Here is a 22,010-nt window from a genome sequence, read left to right on the forward strand (position 1 = left end):
CCTCACTAATAACGTTTGGTATTCATTCTCCACCCGAAATTGACCTCCCTTTTGGACATTCTTTACTTTTGTCTGTTGTGGGAGCGGTGAGTAGCGGGCTTTTTTTTTTCTACACCCTTTTTGTTGCCCTTGAACCGCCTCCTTTGTTGTAAAAAAAATATATTGACTCATTCCTAGTCGTCACCTCCCATCCGGTATCTCATAATTTGAAACACTTTGGCTTTTTAAACATTAGGCGCTTTAAAGTCTTTCTAACAGTTAGCAAATATTACCCAAGTCCATTTCGCATTCCTAATTCCTAATCGTATTCTTATTTTTAATCGTCACTTTGCATCTGGAATCTCTATAACTTGGAACACTTGGTTTTAAAACGTATCCTCCCGAAATTGAACCCTCTTTCGGCCACCTCTTTGGATTCTTTTTAGGAGCAGTGAGTAGCGGGCTTTTTTTTTTATTATTGTTTCCTTTTTTTTTTGTGCCCTTGAGCTGTCTCCTTTGTTGTAAAAAAAAAAAAGCCTTACACTTTCAAGGGGAGCTTATCAGGACACATCTCCCGAAATTGACCTCTCTTTTGGCCACTCCTCTTAACTCTTTTTATAGAAGCAGTGATTTGTGGGCTTTTTTTTCATTGTTTCCTTATTTTTTTTTTGCCCTTGAGAAGTTTAGTGTAAAAATCACATCTTTGTAACACCTTTTACTTTCCCGTTATATTCTTATGGTCCCTGTAACACACTATGGCCCGAATTCTTACCTAACATGCTGCACTTCGCTCTCAGGATCAATAGTCGTTATCTGCGCCACTTCACACCCTGACGACGTGTGACTCGAGCGCCGTGCTTAAAAATACCAAACGCCTTACACATTGTGGGACTTTGCACGATGATTTTTTAAAAGCAACACGGTTATGAATACTCAAGCTGGTCGTTTTTACATCATTGCACTCAGAACATTGAATTGATTGTTTGGGCACTTTGCATGATAATTTTTGAATGCAATATGATTATAATATAACATTGAATTGATTGTTTGGGGACTTTGCTTGATAATTTTTGAATGCAACATGATTATAATTACTTACACTGATCGTCTTAACAGCATTTCACTCATAACAGTAAATTGATTGTTTGGGCACTTTGCATGATAATTTTTGAATGCAACATGATTATAATTACTTACACTGATCGTCTTCACGGCATTTCACTCATAACATTGAATTGATTGTTTGGGCACTTTGCTTGATAATTTTTGAATGCAACATAATTACAAATACTCAGACCGTTCATTTTCACTGCATTTCACTCAACATTATTTTATTCTTATTGGTGGAAGGAAATAAATGTGAAAGAAAGTGAAAGTTTACATCCCCTTTACTTTAACAAAATAATAATTTTTGGAATGCAACATAATTACAACTATTCTGAGTGCTTTATTTTACTGCATTTCACTTATAACACCAAATGATTCTTGTTAGTGGAAGAAAATGGAGGTGAAAGAAAGTGAAAGTTGACGTGTCCCTGTTCAAATAATGATAATTTTTTGGAATGCAACACGATTACAAATACTCAGACTCCTTATTTTCAATGCATTTTCACTCATAACACCGATTTAGTTCTTGTTAGTGGAAGAAAACGAAATTGACCTCTTTTTGGGGCACCCGACTTTCTTTTTAGGAGCAGTGCTAGCTGGCTTTTTTTATATTTATTTTTACCATTGAGCTGCTTCCTCTACTGTATTTTCTTTTTACATCAGAGAATGCGGCTCAAGGGCAACAAAAAGAGTACAAAAAAAAAAAAGCCCGCTACTCGCCGCTTCCACAAAAGTAAAAAGTAAAGAGTAGCCAAAAGAGAGGTCAATTTCGGGTATCCCTCTTAATTAGAAATGAAGTCAAGTATTACCAACTCAAAAAACAACGGCAACTTCTACATTCTTTTCGCCTTTGTTGGATTCCACACAACATTGCCCCCTCCTCCTATCACTTCTATTCCTGGCCTTTCTGCACCAGACTAACAGGGAAAATTAAACCGTTGGATGTAGTCATTGACCCGTAAAAAGGGTTCATAGAAAGGCCGTATATAGGGAATGGCGCCTGGTTCAGTGATATTGTTGGAACGGACCTGAAGGGAACGGTCTGGCAAGGGATTTTTTTTTTTTAATTGGAGGTCACGAGAGAGAGAAAAGAAAATAAGAAAAAGAAGAAGAAAGATGATTGGGAGAAAGGAAAAGTGGAGCAAATGTAAAAAAGAAAAAGGAAAAGATGAAAGGTGAGAATGTGAAGGAGAAAGTGGATGGAGGAGAAATAAAAAAGAATGAAGGAGGGAAGCAAGTGAATGATGATGAAGGTGATGAGTAGGAAGAAGTGGAGGAAATAGAAATAAGAAAAATAATAAAAGAAGGTAAAAGATGATGACGAAATGGAGGAGGTGGAGGGAATAAAATTAAAAAAAGAAAAGAAAAAGAAAGGCGGGGAAGATAATGTGTAGGAGGTGGAGGAGGGAGTAAAAATAGAAGAAAATGAAGGAGAAGAAGAAAAGAACAAGAAGAACAAAAAAAAAAAGGGAGGGAAAGAAGGTGATTGACACTTTCCGCAAACATTGGTCACGAGAGAGAGAGAGAGAGAGAGAGAGAGAGAGAGAGAGAGATACCTATCCAAATATAGACCCCTGATTGAGTCCCCTATCACCTCTCCCTGAGCCCCAAAACAACACTGTAATATTGACCAACGTGACCTCTGCTGCCCTTATTGCCTATCTGACCTTGGCCTTGGGGAGGAGTGGTCACGAGGGGTCAGAGGGTCAGCTTGGGTCAATTCCTTCCCCTCCTTTCCTTTTGTTTTTTCTGTTTTTGTTTGTCTTTCCTTTTCTGGGTCTTTCATTCTCTCGCCTCTCTCTCCCTCTAATCACGTGGCTCTTGTTGCTAACTGCTCTCTCTCTCTCTCGTATTGTTTTTTTTCTTTATATTTTGGATTCTCTTCATTGTTTTTTCCATTTTTTGTGTCGTTTTCTAGTTTTTCTTTGTTCTAGTTTTTCTTTGTTCTTTTTTCATTATTTTATTCGTTTTTGTGTTTGTTTTCTTTTTTTCTAGTTTTCTTCTTATTATCTTTTTTATTATTTATTGTTCTTCTTTTAATTTTTTTTCTTTATTTTGTTTCGCCTTTTAAGTTCTTCGGTGTAGTTTTCGTTCTGTTTTTTGCGTTTTTTTTATCTACAATTATTTATTAGTTTAGTATTTTTTTGTTTTAATTCGTTTTTTTGAATTTTCCTTCCCTACAGTTTTCATTCTTTTTCTTTCTTTCTTTTTCTGTTTACTTCTTTTTTCTTCTTTCTCTTTTTCTTTCTTTTTTTTCTTATTTTCATTGTTCTTCTTCTTATTATTATTATTATCAGTTCTTGCAGGGTTATTTATTTCCCATTTTCTCTTACTCGCTCCTTCCCTAATATTCCTCCTGCAGCGTCTCCGTTTTCTTTTCGCTTTCCTCCGGCTAAATACAAACGAGAAACACACACGCACACACGCACGTACACAAACACTTTCCAGGCGAGCATAACCACATTACCACACACACACACACACACACACACACACACACACACACGTCGGAAGGTTATTAAAGTTTACCCATGAAAGAAAACGGAACGAGGCAGCGACCTTGAGCTATGACTTCGCTGCGTTCTGTTTATCTTCGTTTATCTTGGAGAGGAGGAGGAGGAGGAAGAGGAGGAGGAGGAGGAGGTGATGGAAAGTCGGGAGAGTGGGGAGAGAAGGAGGAGGAGGAGGAGGAGGAGGAGGAGGAGGAGGTGATGGAAAGTCAGGAGAGTGGGGAGAGAAGGAGGATGATTCAGAATGAGATTAGAGGAGGAGGAGGAGGAGGAGATAGAGGAAGAGGGGAAGGAGGAGGGAAGAAATATAAATATGAAAGAAGGAAAGACGGGAGGAGGAGGAGGAAACGAGGAGAGGTTTTAAGTGCAAAGGCATATATAAAGAGAAAAGAAGAAAAAAATGAGATAGGAGGAGATGAAGGGAAGAGGAGGAAGAAGGAAGAAAAGTGGAAATGGTCTTGAGGGAGAGGAGAGATAAGATAAAAGGGAGAGAGAAGAAGAGTGATTTATAAAGAGAGGAAAGGAGGAGGAGGAGGAGGAGGAGGAGGAGGAGGAGGAGGAGGAGGAGGAAGGGTCACGAGAGAGAGGAGAGAGATGGACAGACAGAAAAAAATGTTGGTGAGAGGAGAGAAAAAGAGAGAGATTGAAGGATACTTGAGATATATAGAGAGAGCAGGAGAGACTTAAGGACACTCTGGGACCATATCCTTTGTTCCTTTATCTAATATATTCGGCTTACGTAAGGGAAGAAGGAAAGGAGGAAGGAAGGAAGGAGGGAAGAAAGGAATGAAAAGAAAGGAAGGAAGAAACAGAGGAAAGGATTAAGTTAGGAATGAATGAATGAAGGAAGGAAGGAAGGGCGGGTGTGTCTTTTGCGTAAGGGAAGTAATGAATGAAAAGAAGGAAGTAAGGAAGGAAAGGAGAAAGGGAAGGTGTTTATTACGAAAGGAAAGAAAAGAAGGAAATTAAAGGAAGGACGGGCAGGTGTCTGTTGCGTAAGGGAATGAATGAATGAAGGAAGGAGATAGAAGGAAGGAAAGGTAGGTGTATATCACGTTAGGTTAAGTATTTTTTTAAACACGTAAAATCCAGAAACCTATAGTATAAATTAACAAAGAAAACCTTCACTTTGTTATGTAGAAAGTCTCATTAGTAAGGAAGCATAGATTAGTTTTCTGAGTAAAGACGTATGGTAACTTTGTTGTTGTTTTGTTAGGTTAGGTTAGGTTAAGTTTAGGGAATTTTCAAACACGTGATATCCAGAAACCAACAGCATAAATTAACGAATGAAGCCTTCACTTTGTTATATAGAAAGTCTCATTAGTAAGGAAGCATAGATTAGTTTTCTGAGTAAAGACGTATGGTAACTTTTTTGTTGTTTTGTTAGGTTAGGTTAGGTTAGGTTAAGTTTAGGGAATTTTCAAACACATGATATCCAGAAACCAACAGCATAAATTAACGAATGAAGCCTTCACTTTGTTATATAGAAAGTCTCATTAGTAAGGATTCATAAACAAGTTTTTCTGAGTAAAGACGTATGGTGACTTTTTTGCTGTTTTGTTAGGTTAGGTTAAGTTTAGGGAATTTTCAAACACGTGGTATCCAGAAACCAACAGCATAAATTAACGAATAAAGCCTTCACTTTGTTATATAGAAAGTCTCATTAGTAAGGAAGCATAAATAAGTTTTTCTGAGTAAAGACGTATGGTGACTTTTTTGTTGCTTTGTTAGGTTAGGTTAGGTTAGGTTAGGTTAATGGAATTTTCTAACACATGATATCCAGAAGCCTATAGCACAAATTAACAAAGAAAGCCGTCACCTTGTTAAGTAGAAAGTCTCATTAGTAAGGAAGCATAGATATTTTTTTCTGAGTAATGACGTAGCTTAACTGTTTTGTTAGGTTAGGTTAGGTTTAGGGCATCCCCAAACACATGTCAGCCAATAACCTGGAGCATAAATCAACAAAAAAGACCACACTTTGTTACATTGAAGGTCTCATGGGTAGGTTCATTTGTTAGGTTCAGGTGAATACGAAAGGTGAGTACTTGAATACAATTACGAATACTTCAAATTCCAACGAATTCGAATACATTGAAATGGTTTATTTTCGAATAAAAATAAGAATACTTCTTGAATGTATTCATGAATACATTCATGAATACTTTTCATTGAAAATACCTTCTTGACATAACTGTGTATATCTCTGTTCTAATGTTATGCACCAGTAAAATGAGCTCATGAACCTGTACTATACACGACCATTACACGTCCGCCCAGGAGGCTGGAGTTGTAAGGAACAACGGTTGTTATTTCTAGTAATAAATTTTAAAGTATTCGTCAGATTATTCGCAGAAAACGAATACTCTTCCCTTGTATTCGAATACCAATGAGAATATTTTGATTTCTATCAATAATTATTCGAATTTCAATATGAATACACCAAAACATGGTATACGAATACCAAATACGAATACGCCATCCCTGGTGTTGCGTAAGGGTCCTTAGAGTTTATTGATGTTATTGATGTTGTGTTTGTTGTTGTTGTTGCTGTTGTTGTACTGGTTTATCTTGGCCTCTTCGTTCTCGTCTCCTACTACTACTACTGCTACTACTACTACTACTACTACTACTACTACTACTACTACTTCTACCTCCTTTTCTTCTTTACCACTTCAGCGTCTCCTTTTGTTACCTGATGAGGCTTATACACACACACACACACACACACACTATACATACGTTTTTAGAAGCCTCCGGAGCAGTCTCATTATTTTTTCCTCCTTTTATATAGAATCAACGGTGCGTGGTTTGTGGTGGTAACTTATTTATTCTCTCTCTCTCTCTCTCTCAGTGGAGGTAAACAAACATATCACGTGTCAAATTTTTCTACGCTCAAACTCCCGCAAAATAAAGTCATAATTTGATGATGACATTTTCACCAACACCACCACCACCACCACCACCAGCGCCGCACTAATAAAAATCATACGGGTCTCATACGTGTTCTGTTTACTGCTCTGAGAAGGGTCTGGGGAGGGGGAGGTTTGGGAGGTGGGTAGTAAGGGGGGAGGGGGCTAGTTTTGCCTGATATGTATTTTGTGGTACGTGTTTTGAGTTGAATTTAGTGGTTTTGATTAAAGGGGTGCTCTGTGTGTGTGTGTGTGTGTGTGTGTGTGTGTGTGTGTGTGTGTGTGTTCTTACCGTATCTTTTATTTCCCCTTCTGTTTGTTATATGAAAGTTTATCTGTTGTCTTTCTATTTTCACTCACTTTCATTAATGTGTGTTGTTCTTTACCTGACTAAGCTTATGATTCTGTCCATATTTTGTTCTTAACACAACTTGATTTTTCTTCTTTTCTTCCACAGTGATATACAGTCAAGCCCCATCTCATCACGCATAAGAGTAAGTAAACTAAATGTAACTTGTTCTTTTTTTTCTGTAACCCTTCTTTACCTTTTTCCCTTCCTGTAACGCCTCCCTGACTTGCCCTTCCCTACCTGTACCATTTCTTTTCCCCTTTCTGTAACGCCTCCCTGACTTGCTCTTTCCTACCTGTACCATTTCTTTTCCCCTTTCTGTAACGTCTCCCTAACTTTCCCTTTCCTTTCTGTACTATTTCCTTTTCCCTTTCTGTAACGCCTCCCTGACTTGCCCTTTTCTACCTGTTCCATTTCTTTTTCCCTTTCTGCAACGCTTCCCTAACTTGCCCTTTCCTTTCTCTACCATTTTTTTTATAACAAAGGAGGCAGCTCAAAGACAAACAAAAATAGACGCATAAAAAAGCCCGCCATGTCGTTGCTCCCCGCTTTGCTCTTTAATAGCCTCTAGTGACCCGCCTGTTTTTTCTCTCCTCTTTATCTCTTGCGTAACTTTATATTCCCTAATTAATTACCGATATTGCGAGGCACGCCTGTTTATGTATATGTAGAGAGTAACGTCCTTGTTCAATAATTTTTAGTGACATGCGGGAATTATTTTTGCTTTTCATTATTTGCTGTGTGACCATATTTTCGCTTATCAATCAGAGTTGTCAATTCAAACCACGTCTTTATGTATGGAAAGGATATTACGTTTATGGTTATTAATTTCCAGTGTCTTTTTTTTATTATTTTTGTTCCTTTTGATTTGCTGTGACCTAATATTGTCTCAATAATTCAAGCATTCCCATAAATATCGTTCAGGTGTGTAGGTACTTTTATGATCAGCTGCAAAGGTTTTAGTGTGACAGTCTCCGTCTTCTTATAGATCGTTCATAATTCGTGTAGATACTTTTTTGACTCGATATTCATGGTTTAGATGGACTAGTTTCCCTAATACATGGTTCAGAAGGTATGTATTTTCTTTTTAGAGCAACTGTACAAGCTCATACACATCGCTCAGAAAAGTGTGCAGATACTTTTTTGAGCAGCTGTACATGTTGCGAAGAGGCGGGATCTGTTTTCACTCCCGTTCATCATCATCTTATCCCCTTTATCATCTCTCATTACTCATTTCACCACCCTCTTCTCGCCTCCTCCTCCTCCTCCTCCTCCTCCTCCTCCTCCTCCTCTCCTCCTATCGTGTTTCCCTCCGCTTCATCATCATTAGGTTCTTCATGTCAACACTTCTCTCTCTTTTTTTTTTTTAATTAAAGAGACGGAATTTGCTGATTTTCAATCTCTTCTCCTTCTTCGTCTTTGTCTCTCTTTTATTCTCTATCTCATTCTCTGTCTGTTTGTCTATTTCTCTCTCTCTCTCTCTCTCTCTCTCTGCTGTTTGTCTTCTTCTTCTTTCTTGTTTTCTTTTCTTTATTTTTTTCTTTCTTTCTTGTTCTGTTTTTCTTGTTCTTCTTGTTCTTGTTCTTCTTTTTCTTTTATATTATCATCATCTTATTATTATTATTTTTATTACTTTTATTACCATTATTCTTGCCTTTTCTCCCTCTATTGTTACACTAACTTTTATTATCATTTTTCTTTGCTCTTGCTCTTCTTTTATTTCTTCTTCTCTTTCTTCTTTCTTCTTCTCCCTCTTTTGTTTTTCGAGTCAAATGAACCCTGATCGTTTCTCATTCCCTTATTCTTTATGCTAATGTAATTGTGCGATTCTCACGTATTTTCATCCCGGCGAGAGAGAGAGAGAGAGAGAGAGAGAGAGAGAGAGAGAGTTGCATAAGAAGTTAGGTTCATATTATTTTTAACTTAGTAAATAGTTGTAAATTGAACCACTAACTAACTTACTAACTAACTAACTAACCAACTAACTAACCAACTAACTAACTAACTAACTAACTAACGAACGAACGAACGAACGAAATATAATGCTAAAGAAAGAAAGAAGTGAATAATGTTTTAACTGACTAACTCTATCTATCTATCTATCTATCTATCTATCTATCTATCTATCTAACAAACTAACGCCATGCAAATCTAACAAATTAAAACAAAGATACGCAGTTAAATATAAATCCTAAAGTAATAAAGAAAATATATAAAAATCTTTAGAAAAAATTACTGGCATAACCTTAGCAACGCGTGGCCTCTGTGCTCAGATCCGTCTCAGTGGTGGGTAAGCAAGGAGAACAGGTGTGGCGGGGCAGGTGTGTGCGTTAATAAGCCAATGTAGACAGGTAGAAGGGAAGGTGTGGGTTCTTGAATACACGGGAGCCCCTTTGATTAATGACGCGCCCCGCTCAGGTGTGTTATACAGGTAGATAGGTAGGAAGGGGGAAGGAGGGGGGATGGGAGAAGGTGAGAAAGAGAGAGAGAGAGAGAGAGAGAGAGAGAGAGAGAGAGAGAGAGAGAGAAGGCAGGTGAATGTCTACTTTACTACTACTACTACTACTACTACTACTACTACTACTACTACTACTACTACTACTACCACTATTACTACTACCACTACTACTACTACTACTGCTACTACTACTACTACCACCCTCATTGTTACTATCACAGCTGCTATCGACTTGTTATTGCTGTCGTTCTATTACATAATGTTGGGTAGGAAGAAGAAATGGTTCATTGTACAGCATCATCACCACCACCACCACCACCACCACCACCAGTACTGTCACGACCTGTATCGATTTCGCCATGAATAATATGTATCTTTCTTAACACGAGCGTCATAAATAATAGTTGTGTAATAGTATTTTGACGCTGCTACTGCTACTACTACTACTACTACTGCTACTACTGATGCTATTACTACTTCTACTTCTTCTACTACTACTTTAACTACAAAGAGGAGGAGGAGGAGGAGGATGGAATATAAGAAAAAAAAATATGGAGAAAAATATTATAGAACACAAAAACAAAAAGAATGAGCAGACGTAGGAAAAAGAGAAAGAAAGGAAGATGAAGAAGAAGAGGAGGAGGAAGAATAAGAAGAATAAAAAGGAGAAAAGTAAAGAAAATAAGAAATAAAGAGGAAAGAAACAGAAGTAGAGGTTTAAGATTTATAAGAATGATAAAAAAGAACAAGAATAACGAGAGGAGAGCAAATAAAAAACCCCACCAAAATCAGAAAACGAGAAAGAGAAAACAAATAAGAAAATAAATCAAATCAAATCAACAAACAAACAAAGAAAAACAAAACAGCATCAAACAATAACAACAACAACCAAAGACAATGTGGAAAAGATAAAAGAAAAGAACAACATACAAAAAAAAAATTCCACCCAAAGAGTCTTCAGAAGTGTTAAAAGAAGGAGGAGGAGGAGGAGAAAGAGGAGGAGGAGGGAGGAGGAGGAGGAAGAGGAGGAGGAGATGGAAGATGCGGAGGAGGAGGAAAAGTGCAAAAGTTACCAGACAGACATGGAGGAGTTTTGCAATAAGTGGAGTGGTTGAGAGAGAGAGAGAGAGAGAGAGAGAGAGAGAGAGAGAGAGAGAGAGAGAGAGAGAGAGAGAGAGAATGTGGAAATGGTTAAATGCTAGGTCTGGAAGAGGAGGAGGAGGAGGAGGAGGACTGCGGGAGAGATATGCGTTCTGCGTCTCGTATATAGAATAACCTCCCTGTGTGTGTGTGTGTGTGTGTGTGTGTGTGTGTGTGTGTGTGTGTGTGTGTGTGTGTGTGTGTGTGTGTGTGTGTGTGTTTATGTTTCCATTTAATCTTTCGTTTTTTTTTTGTATATTTCTTAAGCTTTTCAGAGAGAGAGAGAGAGAGAGAGAGAGAGAGGTCTGTTTGTGGCGTGTTTTCCGTGTCAGATGAAGATACCTTTTTGGCTTCCAATCTGACAGGTGTTTTGCAGGTAAAAGTAGGATTAGGGAGTTACCTGACAGACAAACACACCTGACCTTCCGAACACACACACACACACACACACACACACACACACACACACATGGAAATTGCTATGTCCAGCACACGATCCGATGTTTATGTATTTCTCTCTCTCTCTCTCTCTCTCTCTCTCTCTCTCGCTACATTCGCATTTACTCAATTGATTCAATCCTTTTTTTTCTTTGTCTGGAATCTCTAACTAACGAAATTTAAAGTTGCAGTCATGTTTTGGGAAAGGCAAAGTTAAGTATTTTTTTTAACGAGGTAGTGGAAAAAAGAGATTGAAAAGGGAAGATATGAAAGAATGGGAAAACAAGAGAGTAAGGAAATGGAAGGAGAGGAAGAGAGAGATAGAGGTGAGAGAAGGAGGGAAGAACGAGAGAGACAGTAAAGGAGAAGAGAAAGGAAGGGAAAGAAATGTAGATGGAGGGAAATCGAGGTGAGAGAAGGAGGAAAGAGAAAGAGAGACAATAAAAGTGAAGAGAAAGGAAGGGAAAGAAAGATAGAGGGAGGGAAATCGAGGTGAGAGAAGGAGGGAAGAGAAGGAGAGACAATAAATGTGAAGAGAAAGGAAGGGAAAGAAAGATAGAGGGAGGGAAATCGAGGTGAGCGAAGGAGGGAAGAACAAGAGAGAGAGAGTAAAGGAGAAGAAAAAGGAATGGAAAGAAAGATAGAGAGAGGGAAATCGAGGTGAGAGAAGGAGGGAAGAGAAGGAGAGACAATAAAGGTGAAGAAAAAGGAAGGGAAAGAAAGATAGAGAGAGAAAAATCGAGGTGAGAGAAGGAGGGAAGAACAAGAGAGAGAGTAAAGGGGGAGAGAAAGGGAAGGGGAAGAAAGGAGGAAAGAGACCGAGTTGAGATAAGGATGGAGAGAGACAGTAAAGAGGGAAAGAGAAGATAAAACTAAAAAGAAAATAGAGGAATTGAAACAAAAAAAAAAGAAATAGGAAAATAAAATGATAGAAAGAAGGAATATAAATAGAAAACATGGAGAAGGAAAACAAGGATAATAAAGAGTAAGACAAAGGAAAAGGGTGAGAGAGAGAGAGAGAGAGAGAGAGAGAGAGAGAGAGAGAGAGAGAGAGAGAGAGAGAGAGAGAGAGAGAGAGAGAGAGAGAGAGAGAGAGAGAGAGAGAGAGAGATTTAGCTGTTGTTTATGTGACCATTGCTTACTACTACTACTACTACTACTACTACCACCACCACCACTACAACCACCGCAAAACATACACCCCACCAACACAACCTCACACTGCTCGTAACAAAGAAAGGCCCACAATATCGATACACTGAAAACGAAGCCGAAATACTGAAATATGTTGACGTTTATATCCTTGAAAGATAGAAACGGTGTGTATAAATTCTCGTTCGCCCTCGGGAGGCGGCAGCGACTGAAGCGGAATATGTTTTGTTAGTGAGGAAAGAAAGGTAGATATTTATGTAATAGAAGAAAGGAATAGAGAGGCAGGAATATAAATGATTGAAAGGCAGAAATATAAATACTAGAAGAAAGGAATAGAGAGGCAGAAATATAAATGATTGAAAGGCAGAAATATAAATACTGTAATAAATGAATAGAGAGGCAGAAATATAAATGATTGAAAGGCAGAAATATAAATACTTGAAGAAAGAAATAGAAAGACAGAAGTATAAATGATTGGAAGGCAGAAATATAGATAATACGAGTAGAAGAAAGGAATAGAAAGGCAGAAGTATAAATGATTGAAAGGCAGAAATATAGATAATAGAAGAAAGGAAAAGAGAGGTATAAATATAAATGATAGAAGAAAGGATTTAGAATGCGTGGGGATATAATTGAGGTATTTAAATGGATTGAAGGGATTAACAAGGGCGATTTAAATGAAGTGCCTATATTAAGACTGATACGAGAACAGCACAAGGAAATGAAAAAAATATAGAGAGATAAAACATAAATATGATATGGGATAAGAAGTAAAAGGAAGATGAAACGATATGGAAAGGAATGAGGAAAAAAAGGGTGAAGAAATGACGAATTAGAAAAAGGGGATAGAAGGAGAAAAAGAGAAAAGAGAAATACATTGAAATTATTAATAGAATGATAGATAATGAATAAAAAAATAAATAATAAATAGATAAATAAGCAAAAATATGGGCTAGGAAAAGGATGATAAAAAGAAGTAAAAAAAAAGAGAAAATAAAAAAAGTTGAAAAAATGCAAATTTTCACACACACACACACACACACACACACACACACACACACACACACACACACACACACACACACACACACAGCTCGTATTTTTGCTGCGGTTTCCCACTAGTTGTTTTTGGTAAGTTCTTTTATTTTCTTTTTTTTCATTTCCGTGTGTGTGTGTGTGTGTGTGTGTGTGTGTGTGTGTGTGTGTGTGTGTGTGTGTGTGTGTGTGTGTGTTAATTTTTAGGGTATCGAATGTCTAGTATTTTCGAAAGCTTTCATTTGTATTTTTTTTGTATTTTTTCCACTTTTATTTTTCATTTTTCTATATTTTCCATTATCTTTTCATTTTTTCCTTATTTTCCTTTTCATATTTAATTTTCACACTCATCTTTAAACGAAAACATACATAAGAGAGCTTGCTTTTATCCCTTTTGTCCCATTCTCCCTTTTATTTATACTATTCTCATATTACTGTCGATTATTGAGGTACATTTCTATATTAAGAGTGATAATTTGAGTGCCACGCAATCTTAAAACTTTCTTCTCTCGGTTGTTCCCGTAAGATGTCGCCTCAACAAATATCCGTTTCCATCTTTCATTCCTATTTTCTTCGTTGCGGCGTCAAGAACAGAACACCCGAATATTCATCATCCTATTTTCTTCATCTTCCTCTGTCACGCCAACCGCCTGCATTTCCCTTCTCACTTTTTTTTTACAGCTAAGGTCACGGCTCAAGGGCAACAAAAAGAGTACACACACACACACACACAAAAAGCCCGCTACTCACCGCTCCCATAAACATTCATACACCACATTCATAAACCACATTCACAAACCCTTCTGCCTTTCCTCTTGCCTGGTAGCTCCATCCCCAGCATCCTTCTCCTGATACACCCACGTTACTCAGCATCTTTTATCCTCCGAACGTGTCAAAATCATCTCCAGCATCCTTCTTCTGATACACCCACATTACCCAGCATCTTTTGTCCTCCGAACGTGTGAAAATCATCTCCAGCATCCTTCTTCTGATACACACATTACCCAGCATCTTTTGTCCTCCGAACGTGTCAAATTACCCAGCATCTTTTGTCCTCCGAACGTGTCAAAATCATCTCCAGCATCCTTCTTCTGATACCCACATTACCCAGCATCTTTTGTCCTCCGAACGTGTCAAAATCATCTCCAGCATCCTTCTTCTGATACACACATTACCCAGCATCTTTTATCCTTCGCACGTGTTCAGATCATCTCCAGCATCCTTCTCCCGATACACCCACGTTACCCGGCATCTATTATCCCCCCGCACGCTTCTAGATCATCTCCATGCAGCATCCTTCTTCTGATACACCCACCATCTCTTTTTCCTCCTTATATGATGTCCAAAATATCTGCAACATCATTTTCCCGATATACTCGTACTCAGCATCTCTCCTACTCACATGTCCAAAGCATTACTATTTTTTTCATAGCATTCTTTTTTTTATATATATCCAGCATCTCTCTCCTCCGCACATGTCCAAACCATTTCAACCTCGTCAAACAATTCATCACTAACTTTTTAACATCTTTTTCCGTTATCATCTTGCTTTCCTTTCTTTCTTTTTTCTTCTTTTAGCTGTTTCTTTTCGATGTGGTGTAAATATATTCGTTTCTATTTTCTCTTTCGGAAGGGAAGGAAGGAAAAGAAGAGAAGAAATGGGAAAGGGAATGCAAGGGAATACGTAGAAGAGGAGTAAATGAAAGGGAAGGGAAGAAAAGGGAATTGCAGGGAAGGGAAGTGAAGGGAAGAGAAAGGAAGGTAACGGAAGGGAAGGAAAGAAAAGGAGAGGAAAGAAAAGGGAAGGAAAGGGAAGGAAATGGCAGGGAAAGGAACGGAAGGGAAGGAAAGGAAAGGAAAGGAAAGGAAAGGAAAGGAAAGGAAAGAAAGGGAAGGGAAGGGAAGGGAAGGAGAAGAAAGCAAAGGAAAGGAAAGAAAAGGGAAGGAAAGGGAAGGAAATGGCAGGAAAGGAAGCGGAAGGGAAGGGAAGGAAACGACAGGGAAGGGAACGGAAGGGAAGGGAAAGGAATGGCAAGGAAGGGAACGGAAGGGAAGAGAAGGAAAGGAAAGGAAAGGAAAGGAAAGGAAAGGAAAGGAAAGGGAAGGAAATGGCAGGGAAGGAAACGGAAGGGAAGGGAAGGAAACGACAGGGAAGGGAACGGAAGGGAAGGGAAAGGAATGGCAAGGAAGGGAACGGAAGGGAAGAGAAGGAAAGTAAAGTAAAGTAAAGGAAAGGAAAGGAAAGGGAAAGGAAGGGAAGGAAAGAAAAGGAGAGGAAAGGAAAGGAAAAGAAAGAAAAGGAATGAAAAGGGAAGAAAAGGGAAAGAAATGGCAGGAAAAGAAACTGAAGGAAAGGGAACGAAAGGAAAGGGAACTGAAGGGAAGGAAAAAAAATAGAAGAGATGGGAAAATAAAGAGAGGACATATGAAGGGAACTGCAACGAAATACGAAGAAGGGAAGGGCAGGGATGGGAAGGGAAGGGAATGAGGTGAAGGGCAGGGCATGGCAGGGCAGGGTCGAGGGTCGGTGAAGTGCCTTGTACAGGTGTATATTTCACCTGTCCGCCGCGCCACTTACTGTGTTGTTTCTCCTTCACCTGACGTCCACGTATTGGCCCTCCTCCAGTGTCCTGTTTCCTCCTCCTCCTCCTCCTCCTCCTCCTCCTCCTCCTTCGGTTTCTTGCTCCTCCTCCTTCCATTGCTTTCTCTTGTTTCTTGGGTCTCTCTTTGTTTTTTCTTCCTCTTCCTAATTGTTTTCATTCTCTTTCCTTCATCTCTTTTCTTTCTTTCGTTCGTTCGTTCGTTCGTTCATCGTTCTTTTTGTCTTTCTTTCTCCAATTATATATATATATTTTTATTTCTACGTTTTTCGCTTCCTAAAAAAAGAGTTAATCCTCCTCCTCCTCCTCCTCCTCCTCATCATCATCATCATCATCAATATCACTGTTTTATGTAAGCTTAGAAGAAATACTTACACTGATTAGACCTGCCTGAACAGAGATGAAAAATAAAGTCTCCAGTAACGACAATAACTTCGAAACGTTTCTCTTTTTCTTGAGTTTAGTCGAAAAAACGAAACTGATTGGACACGCTTGAACGGAAATTAACAAAAACTTACTCAATGGCTACAACTTTTTCGAAACAATTTCCTTATCTTTTTACGTAAGTTTAGAAGAAAGTGATAAACTGATTGAACCGAGTTATGAAAAAAAGGGAAATTATGTAACTACGAAAACAACAACAACAACAACAACAATAAAAACAACAGCAACAACAACAACAGCACCACCACCACCACCACCACCACCACCAACAACAACAACAACAACAGCAACAGCAACAACAACAGCACCACCACCACCACCAACAACAACAACAGCAACAACAACAGCACCACCACCACCAACAACAACAAAATTCAGTTCTCATTCAATTTCCTAAGTTCAGACCCCCTAAAAAATAATACACATGGTTTTTGCCATAACAACAAACAACCTCAAAAACTAGATATTCTTTATCGGTCATTACTAACAAAGGAAGAAGTTGAGAGAAAGAAAATAATTACAAGGAAAAAAAAAAAAAAACAAGAACATTTCCTATCATCAAATTTATTACTGCAAAAAAATTATAACGAAAAGACGAAAAAGGCGGAAAAATTACGCAAAAAAAAAAAAAATCAACAGAGCGTCAACATTTTAGGGAAAGACTCGTTACTCCGACCTCTTGGGTTCTCTCCCTTAAATTGAGCCTAAAATCTAAGGGGCTACGAACCTATAAAAGTAACGATCAGACTCCGTTGATGGCTTGAATTGCAGTCGTTACCAGGGAAATGCGTCCAGGAGAGAGAAGGAAATGTACTGGAAGGGAATGGCATGGAAGAGGAGGAGGAGGAGGAGGAGGAGGTATATTATGTTTAAAGTTGTTATATGTGTGTCTAGGGAGAGAAGGAAGAAAGGATAATGGAACAATAGGAGGAGGAGGAGGAGGAGGTATTGAAGAAGAAAAAGATACATAGATGGTAAAAGAGAAGAAGAGGAGGAAAAAGAAGAGCAAACAGAGGAATAACATAAGGAGGAGGAGGAGGAGAAGGAGGACGAGGAGGAAGAGGAAAGAAAGGAGGGAAGTGAAAAATTGAATACAGTTTTGGAGGGAAGGAGAGGGTATATATGAGAGAGAGAGAGAGAGAGAGAGAGAGTCATTCATTGTTTGGCCGTGAAAGTTTACAGGAAATTTGATGAAGGTTATTGAGAAAATATTTAACGTTATCGCGGTATGTGTGGAACAGGCTCCCCTTTCTCTCTCTCTCTCTCTCTCTCTCTCTCTCTCTCTCACGCGCCATTAACGCTATGGTCAATTACCTTTAATACTAACTCGACATGACTTTGGCGATGTAAAAAATCGCTTGCACATATGCGTAACGGAATGACGAAAATTGGCTCTGACGTTTGATTTGCCAATGCCACTTTTTTTTATACTCCCGCCGATACTGTTTCTGGGTCATGCCGGATGAGGAGGAAGAGGAGGAGGAGGAGTGGCTATCATCTTCGTTGCTACATTTAAATATCTAACTTTTTTTTTCTTTTTCTGGTTACGTTTTGAAATCATCGATACTGCTGTTTGAGTGGGTTTTTTTTCCATTTGCTTTTTTGTTTTCGCTCAACTGTTTCCAGATTATCTTCACTCTTACTCTTGCGGTCAACTAAATGTAGATGTTCGGAAATGTAGACACCCTTATCACCTCTCTTTCATCTCCCTTTCCATCAGCTCCTTCTATAATCTTGTTCTCGTTTAATTGTATCCATATTGTCTTCCTTTTATTCCTAAGCTCTGGTTCGGAATGTAGAAACCTTATTCGTCCCTATACCTATATATCTTGTTTTACCTTTGTGAATGTTTTCTTCATTTCTACTTTTTATATCGAGAAAAGTAGATGCTAGGATATGGTTCTCAAATGCAGAGACCCATATTTTTCATCTTTCGTCTCCCTTCCATATCATTATTACTATATATATTTGCATTTTCCCTCAACAATACCTCAATTATCTTCGTTTCTATTCTAACGACAAAAAGTGGATGCTAGGCTGTTCGTAAATGTAGAGTTCCATATCATCCATTTCATTTCCTTCGTGTATACTCTTTTAAACGACAAAATATGGATGTTAGGCTATGGTTCAGAAATGTTGGGTCCCATATTTCCCCTTTCTCATCTCCCTTCCCTTCCCCTCATCGCCCTATTTGCCCGTAATCGCAATCAGCTTAAGGGACGAGCGGATAACATGAAGGGGATCTGAAACCAATCTATCGTGTGTGAAAAATGTCTAAACATGTTCCAGAATTAAACACGGGTCTTCCTTGCTCTTCCTTCCTTTCATTTGTGGTTAATTGGAAGTCAGTGTGTTTGTTCTCTCTCCTCTTCTCTTCTCTTGGCGCTGTAAATATATTGTTCTTTTTTGTTGTCATTTTGTTCCCCAAGTGTGTTTATATAATGTTTTTTTTTCTTTCTTATAATCGACTGCATGGAGTTGCTACTATGTATGTAAATGTAGTTATGTATATATTAATCTGTTTTGTAAATCGAAAAGTATGTAAATTGAGAAGTGTTTAAATTAAGAGGTCGGTAAATTGTACGAAAATTAGGTTGTATTGTATGAAAATTGGATTGTACGAAAATTAGGAAGTGTAAATTAAAATAATATAATTTATGTATGTAGATTAAGAAGAATGGAAAGCAAGAGGTATGTAAGTTTACCTATGATGAATTATACGCCACTTCCCAGATTCCCTGCAATACAGCAAAATCAAAAGGCTGTCAGTTATATTTCGCTTGAACTAAATCATCTAAATATAACCTCAAAGTCTAGATCCAACGTTCGAATCCAGTTAACATACTCTGAAATTGTTGTAACGAATGCATGAAATAGGAAGGGAAACCATGTCAGATATACAGTTTAAGCCTCTCACAGGAGATTAGTTTCCCTGGGACTTCTGATCCAATCTCCCAGTGCAGTTAAATGGTTAGAAAAAGTGTGATGAAGCAATGCATGGGAAAGTGACGTTGGCTATAATCAAGGTACATATTTTTAGACGCTTTCGGCTCTCTCAACAACTTATACAATTTCCAAAGACCCATAAAATAAATTAGTTGGATTTTCAGGGTGTTTTTTCACGTCCATTGTGCAGAAGCCTTGTCAAACAATCACTAAGCTCATAGAACTACCCATGGAAACACTAACACAACCTCTACGAAAGCCTTATCAGATGTGTGTGTAAGACCCGTACTGTTTAACGCATTCGGCTCTCACAACAACTTATTTCCAAAGCCCCCCACAATAAGTTAGCCTGTTTCTCATGTTTGTTTCTTCACGTCCTTGGTGCTGAAGATTTATCATACTACCACCAGGCTCATAAAACTACCCATGGAAACACTAACACAACCTCCACGAAAGCCTTATCAAATGCATATATGTGTGTAAGCCCCAAAATGTGAGAATATGGGGCAGAGTAACGGTGTCAGAAATTCTCGATAGCCTATTAACTCGTATTGGGACTGGATTCGAATCAGGTTAGTATTCTGAAAAAAAGTGCCAAAGGGAGAGGAAACAGGCACGCGTCAGGTTAATGGATCGACAAGCTCTACATAGGCAATCAGCGTGAACCGGACTGGATGTAGGTTATGAGTGATTCCTGTTAACATTCCGAAAAATTGTGTCACCGGAATGCGTGGGAGAGGAAAGTAGGCTAGGTTATGTTCTTCGTTACAAATTCCTTTTATAAACCAGCATCTTTAAACTGGGATGAGAATGTGTGTGGAGGTGATTTCAAGTTCGCTAAAGATTCCGAAAAATTGTTTCACTGGAATGCGTGGGAGAGGAAAGTAGGCTAGGTTATGTTCTTCGTTACAAATTCCTTTTATAAACCAGCATCTTTAAACTGGGATGAGAATGTGTGTGGAGGTGATTTCAAGTTCGTTAAACATTCCGAAAAATTGTTTCACTGGAATGCGTGGGAGAGGAAAGTAGGCTAGGTTATGTTCTTCGTTAGAAATCCCTTTTATAAACCAGCATCTTTAAACTGGAATGATAATGTGTGTGGAGGTGATTTCAAGTTCTCGAATCCAAAAATAAATGAAGGAAAAAAAATGTTACTGAAATGCATGGAAGGGTAATGTAGGCTATGTCATGTTTTTCTCGTCTTTACAAACCTTTCATAAACCAACATCTTCAATATTAGAATGAAAATATGAGTAAGTGATTTCGTGTTCTCAAATTCCAAAGTAAAAGAAGGAAAAGATTGTTACTGAAATGCATGGAAAGAGAAAACTGTAGGCTGTTATATTCTTCACCTTTACAAAACTTTCATAAACCAACATCTTTAATTTGAGTGAGTGTGTGTGAGTAAGTTTTTTTTATGTTCTAGATTCCAAAAATAAAAAAAATAAAGGGTTACTGAAATGTATCTAAGGGGAAACTAGGCTATGTTATGTTTTTCGCCTTTACAAAATCTTCCTCAGCTAAGAACTTTAACTGGACTGAGAATGTGTGAGGAAGTGACAATCTTCTCAAATCCAAAAACAAAAGAAGAAAAAGTGTTACTGAAATTCATGGGAGAGGAGAGAAGAAAAAAAAAGTGTCCTTGGAATGCGTGGGCGATGAAAGCAGGCTGTATCATGTTCTCGAATAAAAAAAAAAAAATAAAATAAAATAAGTTACTGAAATGGATGAGAGAGCGAAGAGGAGGCCGAGTCATGTTTTCGATTTCAAAAAAAAAAAAAAAAAAGTTACTAAAATACATGGGAGGGGAGAGTAAGCTGTTTCATGTTTTTCGCCGTTCATAAGCAAACAACTTTAACTAGAATATGTGTAAGCAGCGGTTTCCTATTATCGAATGTATTTATTCCCCCTTCAAAAATAAATAAATAAATGTTTTACTGAAATATATTGGGAAGAAAAATAGGTTGTATCGAGTTGTTACAAATCATCATAGGCAGTTAAAAGTCTCGTTGTAAAAATACTTATCCAGTTAATCCTCCCCCCAAAATAGATAAATAAATAGATGTTACTGAAATACATCGGAAAGAAAATTAGGTTGCGTCGAATATAGTTACAAATTATCATAGGCAATTAGATCTCGTTGCTAAATATGCATATCGAGTTCATCCCCCCAAACCGAATAAAAAAGAATAAATGTGTTAGTGAAATGCATTGCAAAGAGAAGTATGTGGCATCGAATTTGATAACTGTAGATAAAATAAAAGAATAAATAAGTAAAATGCGGTCATGAAACGCAAAAAATAAAAATAAAAAACTAGCAAATTTACTATTTCCTAAATAATTTATACGCTATTTAATACTATTTGATATGAAATGTATTAAAACGTAAAACGGCTTTCGCAATACTCTAATGGTCTTAAAACCAGTGGAAGCGCGGTACTGAAAGGCATCGGAAATAAACTTGTGCCAAATTATACGCTGCCATAAACTCTGCCAGGGGTTGTTAGGCTTGATTGGGGGTTGAGCGCTCTTAATAATTATCACGGAAATGTGTTTATGTTCAGCTCGGTTTGAGGAAGGAATTTAGGAGAGCAAAGCCAAATTCAAGAGGAAGAAAATTCAAGAGGAAGGAAATTTTAGAGGAAGGAAATTTAAGAGCAAGGAAATTCTAGAGGAAGGAAATTCAAGAGGAAGGAAATTCAAGAGGAAGGAAATTCAAGAGAGAGGAAATTTAAGAGGAAAGAAATTCAAGAGGAAGGAAATTCAAGAGGAAGGAAATTCAAGAGGAAGGAAATTCAAGAGGAAGGAAATTCAAGAGGAAGGAAATTCAAGAGGAAGGAAATTCGAGAGGATGGAAATTCAAGAAAGGAAATTCGAGAGGAAGGAAATTTAAGAGCAAGGAAGTTCTAGAGGAAGGAAATTTAAGAGCAAGGAAATTCTAGA

At 38.0% G+C, this 22,010-nt stretch overlaps 1 protein-coding gene across 5 annotated transcripts in view; it reads left to right on the forward strand.

The window, feature by feature from the left end:
• LOC127002117 (probable G-protein coupled receptor AH9.1) overlaps positions 1 to 22,010 on the forward strand; it is a 171,053-nt gene that overhangs the window by 43,150 nt on the left and 105,893 nt on the right. For all 5 annotated transcript variants that reach the window (XM_050867704.1, XM_050867703.1, XM_050867699.1 and 2 more), the window contains exon 3: positions 6,963 to 6,999. The gene's annotated coding sequence lies outside the window, so the exon portion shown is untranslated. The remainder of the gene's footprint in view (positions 1 to 6,962; positions 7,000 to 22,010) is intronic.

This window comes from Eriocheir sinensis, chromosome 22 (assembly GCF_024679095.1).
Source record: "Eriocheir sinensis breed Jianghai 21 chromosome 22, ASM2467909v1, whole genome shotgun sequence".
Taxonomy (NCBI): Eukaryota; Metazoa; Arthropoda; class Malacostraca; order Decapoda; family Varunidae; genus Eriocheir; species Eriocheir sinensis.